Source organism: Lepus europaeus, chromosome 1 (assembly GCF_033115175.1).
Source record: "Lepus europaeus isolate LE1 chromosome 1, mLepTim1.pri, whole genome shotgun sequence".
Taxonomy (NCBI): Eukaryota; Metazoa; Chordata; class Mammalia; order Lagomorpha; family Leporidae; genus Lepus; species Lepus europaeus.
Window position 1 is genome coordinate 126,607,257 of NC_084827.1, and position 10,295 is coordinate 126,617,551.

The window sequence follows — 10,295 nt, forward strand, 5'->3', positions numbered from 1 at the left end:
TACTTTGAGTTTCCTTTGAACTTTTGCTGAGAGATTTTCTTCTTTACCTTCTTTCGTATTGATGACCATGTTTCTAAGAATCTGTGTGCAGCACATCCTTAAGCATCTTTTGTAGGGCTGGACAAGTGGTGACATTTTCTTTCAATTTCTGTTTGTTATTGAAAGTTTTTGTTTCACCTTGATTCATAAATGAGAGCTTTGCTGGGTGCGGTATTCTGGATTGATAGTTTTTTTCTCTTAAGACTTGGAATATATCTCGCCATTCTCTCCTAGCCTGTAGGGTTTCTGATGAGAATTTGCTATAAGTCTAATTGAAGATCCTCTGAAAGTAATCTGGTGTTTCTCTTGTGCACATTTTAGAATCTTTTCTTTATATTTTACTGTGGTGAGTTTGTTGTGGTGAAGGTCTTTCTGTCATGTCTATTAGGAGTTCTATTTGCTTCCTATATTTGGATGTCCCTTTCTTTCTCCAAATTAGGGAAGTTTTCTGTTATTATTTCACTGAAAAGGCTTTCTAATCCTTTCTCTGTTCCACACCTTCAGGAACTCTTAGAACCCGTATGTTGGGTAATTTGATATTATCCTGTAGATTCCCATCAGTGTTTTTTAGTTTTCTAATTTCCTCTTCTTGTTTTTGGTCTATGATTTCCTGTGCTTTGACGTCTAAGTCAAATATTGTTTATTCTGCTTCACTGATTCCATTTTTAAGGCTTTCCACTGCATTTTAATTTGTTTTATTTTATTTTTTTTCATTTTTATGTCTCTTTAATATCTCAATTTTATAGGAGAAATTTTATTTCATGTCTTGTATGGATTTCAGTAGTTCATGCATTTGCTTCTGATTACTTCAATTTAATCTTTTTTTAAAAAGATTTATTTATTTATTTGAAAGTCAGAGTTACCCAGTGAGAGGAGAGACGGTGGGGGGGTGTCTTCCATCTGATGGTTTACTCCCCAGATGGCTGCAATGGCTGGAGCTGTGCCAATCCAAAGCCAGGAGCCAGGAACTTCTTCCTAGTCTCCCACATGGGTGCAGGGGTCCAAGGGCTTGGGCCATCTTCTACTGCTTTCCCAGGCCATAGCAGAGAGCTGGATCAGAAGTGGAGCAGCCAAGTCTCGAACCGGCACCTGTATGGAATGCTGGTGCTTCAGGCCAGGGCGTTAACCCACTGTGCCACAGTGCTGGCCCCTCAATTTAATCTTATGATCAGTTTTTAAAATTCTATTTCTTGCATTTCTTCCATCTCATCATCTTCACAATCTAGTATTCAAGTGTTGTGTTCTTTTGGGGATGTCATGTTGTCTTCCTTATTCTTGTTTCTTGAATTGGTGAATTTGTTGTCTCGCATTTGTGGAGATACTCATTGGCTTCTTTCTTTCTTTCTTCCTTTCTTTCTTTCTTTCTTTCTTTTTTTTTTTTCTCTCGTGGCTTTTATCTTTGTTCTATGGCTCTGTAGATATGAGGAATGTCTGCTTTCAGTGAATATCTAGAGACTTGTATTGATTGTGGCCAGGAAGCTCTGTTCAGTTCTCCAGGGTGAACGGTGTGTCAATTTTGGCATGGTAAATCTCCTTTATTATTATTTTTTTTAATCAGAAGGGAAGTTTATTCTGCTTACCTGAGCATTTCTCCTCAAAGGAGACCTGTGCCTGTGCCCTAGGCCAGGTTGGTATAATATTTGTCCACTCTGCCCCAAGGACCACACAAGGGATTTGTGCAGTCCTCAGTATAAGCTCAGATTCTCCAGCAATGTCCCTCACTAGGTAACCAGGAAGCCTTGAGCATGTGGAGTCTCCCACGGTAACTGCCCGAAGTCCCAGCCACACTGAGAGTCCTCCCACACAGCCTCATTTCTTTTCACAGTCCCAGCACACAAGCCTCCCTTAGTCACAAACTCCCAGCCCCCTGTTAGTTTTCCCTACCAGAGTCAGATGTCTCCACTTGGGTGGTTGCTGGGTGCGGACATGTGCTGGTGCAGCTGCTATATATGTCCAAAATGGCACTTCATCTATTGGCTTGTTACAGGATGCAGTTGTGAAGTGATCGGGGAGAGAGAAGCGTGTTCCTACTTTTTTTTTTCCTCCTCTAGTTTGGCAGGTACACTATCCCCCTTGGGCCTCCTAGATGAGTTCCCTCTATGCTCTTCCTGCAATTTTAGCACCAGTGGCTTAGGCTGCTATAGTCTGGTCTCACCTCACTTTCCAAAACTTGTGCATAGGCTCTTGGCTGCTGGAGTCTTGAGTTGTGGACATTCTTGCCCTCCACGTAAGTCCACCAATGTACCTCTAATTTGCATGGAGTTTCCTCTGCTGTTTTTTTCTCTAACTCTTCCCTGAGACTGTGTACTCTTCACTTTTTAAAAACTATCTTCTCCTACCCTAGAACAGTAAGCTCCCTCCCTACTCCATCATCTTGGAACTTCACCGTCATTGTCTTTCATTTCCAGGAAATTTTAATTTATTTCAGGAGAATGTTGTTCAGTCTTCATGTGCTTACATATTTTCTAGAGATTCTTAGGTTGTTAATTTTCTCCTTCATTCCATTATTGTCACATAAGATACACGGCATAATTTCATTTTTTTTGAATTTGCTGAGACTTGCTTTATGGTCTAATGTATAGGCTATCCTAGAAAATCTTCCATGCAGTGATGAAAAGCATGTGTATTCTGCAACTGGGGGATGAAAAGTTCTGTAGATAACATTTAGGTCCATTTGAAACATAGTATTGATTAGCTCTGTTATTTCTTTGTTGATTTTCTGTCTAATTGATCTACCCATTGATGAAAGTGGGGTGTTAAAGTCCCCCATTATTACTGTATTGGAGTCTATGTCTCCTTTTAGATCCATTAATATTTGCTTTTACTAGCCAGGCGTCCTGTCATTGGGTGCATATACGTTCATTACAGTCACATCTTCCTGTTGAATTGATCCCTTAGTCATTACATAGTGCCCTTCTTTATCTCTTTTAGCAGTTTTTGTTTTAAAGTCCATTTTGTCTTATATTAGGATGGCTACATCTTTACTTTTCTGATTTCCATTAGCATGCAATATCTCTTTCTTATCTTTCACTTTAAGTCTGGGTGTATGTTCATTGATTATGTTTGTTTCTTGTCAGCAGCAAACAGATGGATCTTGTTTTTTAATCCATTCATCCAGTCTGCAATCTGGTAATCTGGTGTTTCTGTTGTGCACACTTTGGGATCTTTTTAAAAATGTTTTGCTCTTGAAAGTTTGACTACAATGAGCTTGCCCCATTTACAGAGAGCAGAATTGTTTCCAGAGCCAGATGTCAGTGGGTGCTTCGCCTTGGCAGTTTGAGTCCCAGAGCCTATGATAGGTTGAGAGGATAGGGCCCCTCACAACCTTAACTGGGTGTGCAGCCCCTCTCAACCCTCTCAGCCAAACTCAAAGGCAGTGGGAAACGCAGAATTTCCCGTCTGGTAAAATTCCCCGTTCGTGCATGCTCGAGGCTCTACTGCTTTCAGTATGGTGCATTCTTCCCGCTGGTTGCCAGGCACCCTTGTGGAGGGGATGGGAGAAAGAAATATGCTTTTCCCTTGCTGCATTATATGGGTCCCCTGCTTGCTACTAGGATTCAAAGTCAGTGCGGTCTGCAATGATCTCTCTTATGCAATATCACTGTACCATGGGCTGCTGCAGTCTGCCCTCACCTAGCTCCTATATGCTGGCATCTCCTCCCAGCCCCAAGCTGTGAGAGTCTTGTGTGGTGTCCCCACTCACTGCTGCACATCTGCTCTTTCCACTCTGTTCCATGGTGTCCCTCTCCTTTTTGTAGAATTTCCACTGAAAACTCTCCAGCTCCTCCCTAGGAATACACTTCCTTTGCTTTTCTTGTGCTTCCTTTCACTCATCAAAATCAGCATGTTTTTTCCCTATTCAGCTATCTTGGAATCTCCCTTTTGTTTTTAATTTATTTGAAAGTCAGAAGTACACACAAAGAGGGAGAGACAGAGATGTTCCATCTACTGGTTCAATCCCCAGATGACTGCAGTGACTGGGGCTGGACCAGGCTTAAGCCAGAAGCCAAAGCTTCTTCCTGGTCTCCCCTGTGGGTATCAGGGGTCCAAGTACTTGGGCCATCCCTTGCTGTTTTGCCCAGCCCATTAGCAGGGAGCTGGACCAGAAGTGGAGCAGCCAGGACACAAACTGGAACTCTATAGGATGCTCGCATTGCAGGAGGCACCAGGCCCCTAGCTCATTTTTTATTTCCATTAGCATGCACTATCTTTTTTCATCCTTTCACTTTCAGTCTTTGTGTATCTTTGTTGATGAGATTTTTCCTGTAAGCTGCATATAGATATCTTTTCATTGGAGAATTTACATTCAAGATTATTGTGGTTAAGTAATGACTTGGCTCTGCCATTTTCCTCTAAATATTCCTATTTTTTGTTTTAGATCTCCTTTGTACTTTTTCAAGGAGGTTTTTTGCCTTTATGTTCTTTCATGATGCTTAGTATTTTTCTGTGTTTTGTTTCTGTGTGTAGCATATCCTTAAGTGTTATTTGTAAGGCTGATTGGGTGGTGACAAATTGTTTCAGGTTTGTTTGTTTTTTTTGTTTGTTTGTTTATTTTGTTTTGGAGGGTCTTTACTTCACCTTGATGAATAAATGAGATCTTTGCAGTTGACAGTTTTCTAGGTTGACAATTTTTTTTTCTCTTAGGACTTAGACTGTGTCTCTCCATTTTCTCCTAATATGTAGAGTTTCTGATGATAAATCTACTGTCATTCTATTTGGAATATTTTAAAGCTAACATGGCATTTATCTCTTGCACATTTTAGGCTCTTTTTCCATTTTATTTTTGAAAGTTTGATGATAATGTGTTTTGTTAAAGATCTTTTCTAATAATGTCTATGTACTTTGGGCCTGTATGCACTTCTTGTTTTTGTGTGTTTGTGTCTTTCTCCAAATTAGGGAAATTTTCTGCTGTTATTTCACTGAAGTTTTCTAACCCATTCTTTTTTTCTGTACCTTCAGGAACTTGTAAGACACATATATTTATTCATTTGGTGGTACCCCATAGATCTCAAACACTGGTTTTGATTTTTCTCATTTTTTCTTTTTCTTTTTTGTCTGACTGAGATGTTTCCAATGATTTGTCTTTTAGCTTACTGAGTATGTTGTTAAGGCTTTCCACTGTATTTGTTATTTGACACATTGTGTTCTTCATTTCTAACATTTCAGCTTGATTTGCCTTTAAAATATCTTTCTCACAGCAAAATATCTCACCCATATCATCTACTGGTTTTTTAAACTCATGTATTTTCTTCTCTGTGTTTTTGAGTAATCTTGTGACCATTCTTTTGAATTACTTTTCAGCATTACATCAATCTCCTTGTCTTTACAGTCTAATATTGAGTTTGGTTGTGTTCCTCTTGTGGCATTATATTATCTTCCTTGTTCATGTTTCTTGTATTTTTACATTTGTTTTTAATGCATATGGACAAACACTTGTTGATATCTTCACTGAAGGCTTTGTTCTTTGAAATATTATTCAATGGCTTAGTTGAATGCCTGCTTCTTCAGCAGATATCCAGAGGTGTGCACTTGGTGGGGCCAAGGAGCTCTGGCCAGAGCTCGAGAGTGGGGCAGGGGTCCAGAATGACACCCAAGTTGGGCTTGGATCTCTTCTATAGTCAGCAGGTGGAGTGTATGATCATGTTGGTTGGCTTGCTCCTAACACCAGTCTTTCTTTGCCAAGGTGAACCAACTGCCAAGGATGAGCTCACAGTGTCTGCATATCCCATCCATTCAAGAATGTGAACTACACAAAGGATCTATGTGTTCTGTAGTATGAGCATGGAGCTCTCTGCAATGACCCTCCCCAGCACCCAGGTAGTTCCAAACTTCTGGAATTGAACCCAGTGATTGCCCACCCTGCCAACCCTGACACCCTTCTCAGTTTCCTGGCCTATCACACAGCCATGGGATTCCCAAAGCCACAGGGTTCAGGGATCTATTCCTTGCCCTGTTAGCCTCTATATCCATGGGGAAAGCTGCCCCATTCCCAGAGCAAGCCACCCTGCTCAACAGAGGTTGGTTGTGGTGGTGGACTGGAGTGATCCTTTCATGGAACTATGTGGGTGCCCTGCTTCCCCGCCAACTCTGCAGGCTGGACTCAAAGTCAGTGGGTCCACAGATTTCTTCCTCTGACAAAATCCACTAGTGGCATGCAGGCCACAGCAGCCTTCACTCACCTTCCCTCTCGGTTGCTAGATGCCTTGGTGAGGGAAAGGGAGATGTGCCCTCCTTCAAGGGATTAGGTGGGCAACCTGACTCCCACTAGCTCTTCAGGCCAGACTTAAAATAGGTGGATGCTGCAAGATTCTTCCTCAGACAGGATCATCAGTGGTGTTTGGGCTGCTGTAGATTCCTCTCACCTTGGTCTGAGAAGATGGTGTTCTCACTGGCTGTGGAAATCACTGGTGGCATCCTGCCAGTTGCTGTGTGATTGTACAGTCTTCATCTCTCTACTGAGAGTTTCTTCCTTCTGTAGACTTTCCACTGAGAGCTTCCCTCTAACTGTCCCTGAGGAAAAAGTTTCCTCCCTGTTCTTCTAGTTTGTTTCCATGGTCAAAATCAGTTCCACTTTTCCCCATTCAGCCTTCTTGGATCTCTCTAGACATTCACTTTTACCTTTTATCCAGGAAGAGTATCAACATATTTCATATTATGTTACTGTACTTCTCCCAACTGTCTAAGAGTTCCTCCTTTCCCTCACAGTTAAATCCAGGCATTACTGCCCTGTCTGTATAATTTGACCCCTTTTACCTGACCTCATCTCTTCTTTTCACCCTTCCTTCTTTAGTTTAAGTTTCCTTGTTGTCTTTGAGATTTCTCAAACATCCCAGGAATGCTTCTAATTTAGAGCTTTGTGCTGGTGGTTCTTGCCCACTGAAACATGCCAATACCCACACAGCTTACTCCCTTGATTCCTTCAAGTCTGCTCAAATATTCCCATTGCAATGAAGTTGATTCTTATCTCTCTATTCATTTTAAATTGCACCTTTATCCCTAACTTCTGGGACTCTCCATGCCTTTTGTTCTGCTTTTATTCACACTGATGTATTATGTAATTTACTTTAAAAATGTTTGTGTTATGTAATGCTTATTGTTTACTGTTTCTCTCTCCCAAACAGCAGAAATCTATCTCTATTTTATTTGTTGATATTCCAGGATCCAAAATACTACTTGAAAGATAGTAGTGCTCAACATACATTTGTTGACTCATTTCTTCTTTCCTGGGACCTGACTTTTTTTTTTTTTTTTAAAGATTTTACTTATTTATTTGAGAGGTAGACTTACAGACAGAGAAAAGGAAGAGACAGAGAGAAAGGTCTTCCATCCACTGGTTCAGTCCCCAAATGGGCCGACTGGAAGCCAGGAGCCAAGAGCTTCTTCTGGGTCTCCCATGCAGGTCCAAGCACTTGGGCCATCTTCTGCTTTCCCAGGCCATAACAGAGAGCTGTACCAGAAGAAGAGCAGCTGGGATACAAACTGGCACTGTGACCTCACTTTTTAAACTCATCCCTTAATAGCAGTCACCCACTCAGTTTAGGGTACTGAATCTCTTTTTTTTTTTTTTTCCAGATTTATTTATTTGAGAGGCAGAGGCAGAGAGAGAGGTCTTCCATCTGCTGATTCACTCACCAGATGGTGGCAGTGGAAGGAGCTGCCCAGGAGTTTCTTCCAGGTCTCCCACATGGGTGCGGAGTCCCAAACACTTGAGCCATCTTCTGCTGCTTTCCCAGGCTGTAGCAGAGAGCTGGACTGGAAGTGGAGCAGCTGGGACTTGAACTGGCGTCCATCTGGGGTGCCGGCACTGCAGCAGCTTTACCCGCTACACCGTAGTACTGAATCTTAAGGCTTGCTTCAGCAATCTGAATCTGAAGCTTTTGGAGAATATCTGCAAACACCATGAAAATAGTGTTCATCATTCATTAATCAGTTAACTCATTGAAGAAATAGTTTTTCTTGGGTGCTTTTGGCTTAGTGCTGGGGATAGAAACAAATTAAACACAGCTATTACGTAATGAAAGTTATAGTTTAATAGGGAAAAGACAGCAAATAGTTCATTACAAGAAATGGGGTACTGTGGAACAGTGATTAGATTTAGACAAATTAGAGCACTTTTGAGATTTTTTGAGAAGAGGTACATGGATCTGGAGAGAGGTTTGAGCAAAATATATAGATTTGGTAGTTATTGTCATATAGAAAGTGAATGAGGTCACTTGGGAAGAATTTGCACATGCAAAGAGAAGGTTAAGAATTGAGTTTTGTGAAATATTTCTAGTGAGAGGGAGAGTATGTAATCATAGAGGCTGTTTACAAATATTCCTGTTTTTTTTTTTTTTTCCTTCTGGGGAGAAAGTAGGATTGCTTTTTTTTGGTTCTTGGGATGTAATATTACCTGCCTTGGCCATTGGAATGTGACCAGGGGTGATGTTGATAGGTTCCTGGTGAGTTAGACAGCAATCAGGGGGTCCTCCCCACTACTTAGAGATGAGAAAATACAAGCAACTAGCTTCTGTGAGGGTGGTTGATGCCATGTGCTAATCCTTGTAATCAAGATTTTTCTGAGCTGTTGTAGCAGATCTAGGTGATGATAATTCTACTCATTTCAGATGAAAGTTTCATGTGTTTTCTTTTGAGTTTCCAGTGGACTATCATCCAATTGACCAATGAAAATCATCCCTTCCCTAGACCAATCATGAGAATACCTCCTTTTACAACCTACAAAACCCTAGACAATCAGCCTTCAAAATGGCTTCCTGCTTTAGGGACTCGTCTCAATGCTGCTGAAAGTTTTTCTCTCACTTTTGTTTTCTTCAGGGATTCTCAGTGCTGTTGAGTTTTTTCCCCCTCCTTCACTTTTTTTTTTTTTCGTGAACCACTTCTGCTTTACACAATTTTCTTTGTCTGTGCTCGTTTTTCGTGAACATGAGACACAAATCCGGCAGAGAAAGAATTGAAGTGCAGCAGAGCCCTGCAACAATGTGAGTCATTTCTTGGGAAGAGCTTTAAGAGACAGCACGTTGAGTCTGCTGGTTAGCTTTCCCTACCTTGATATTACGAAGTTTGTTGAGTTGGAGCTTTGTCCACCTGATTCTTAGTGATTTTTCAATAGCAAAGTGCCTCGAGACCTGTTCTGGACTTGCACTGTGAATGAGGATTACTTTAGTTGGGGTATGCCTCCAGGTTACTTGTTATTGCACTATTACCTGGTCTTTCCTAATGATTCAAGGAGAGCCTTTGGAAAAGGAGACTTTTAAGGAAGTTAAGAAAGAATGGTGAGCCAAGTTTCAAGGAGACGGAAATATCAAATGCTTCATTGTGTAATGTAAATCAGAAAGTGTTCCAAGTCATTTGTAATTTTAGTAAGTTATGTGAAAAAATATAGTCCCTTTCAAATGGTTAACACAGGGGGAAAAATACAAGTCTGGGTTGTTGTAAAAGTGAGGCTTTTGCTGTTGCATCTCATTTACTTCTCAAATTTTACCAGTTTGGCTTCTGGTCTTACCAATTTCTACTCTCCTGTTTCACTGCTCATTTTGAACTTAAATTCCTCCTTATTCTTCTTTCCTTCCTCTGTGCCAGTGGCTTCTCTTTAAGATTCCTTCACAGTTTCCTCTATCCTTTCTCAGTGGAATCTGAGAAGAAAGCTTATAAGTGCATCTGTACTTGTTCACCTGTGATTCACCCCTTAGCCTACTGGAAACTGACTTTTGACCTCATTAATCTACTGACATGGCTCAAGCCATGGAGGATTTTTTTTATCAAACACATATAATTAGATTAAAAAAACTTTCTGTATAAGTCTCTTTAATTTTATGTTATGACACAGTGAACAATTTGTTGCACTGTTCATTTTGTATTGGCTAAAGAGAAAATTGAACTTGTCAAACTGGTTGGAATAAGCAATAGTATCGTTTTCATTAGCAGTAAGTCGAAACTTGGAAATTCTTTTCTTTCCCTTGAAATATTACCATTAGTGGCAAATTTGGAAGATGTGCAAGATGTTTTCTCCTTTTTTAGTAGGAATTTTGACTGCAGGCAGCTTGCCCCACCCGCTTTTTGTTGGTAGTCACACAATACTTGAGCACAAATTTAATGATGCTCTCTTCAATTTGAGACGTCCCTATAATAATGCAATAATGTTATGAGATGTTTCACAGACATTTTCTCATTTAATCTTCAAATAACTTTTGAAGGGTATTTAATTTCTTTATTGATGAAGAACTGGAACTCAAAGAAGATAAATTTCCAAATCCCCC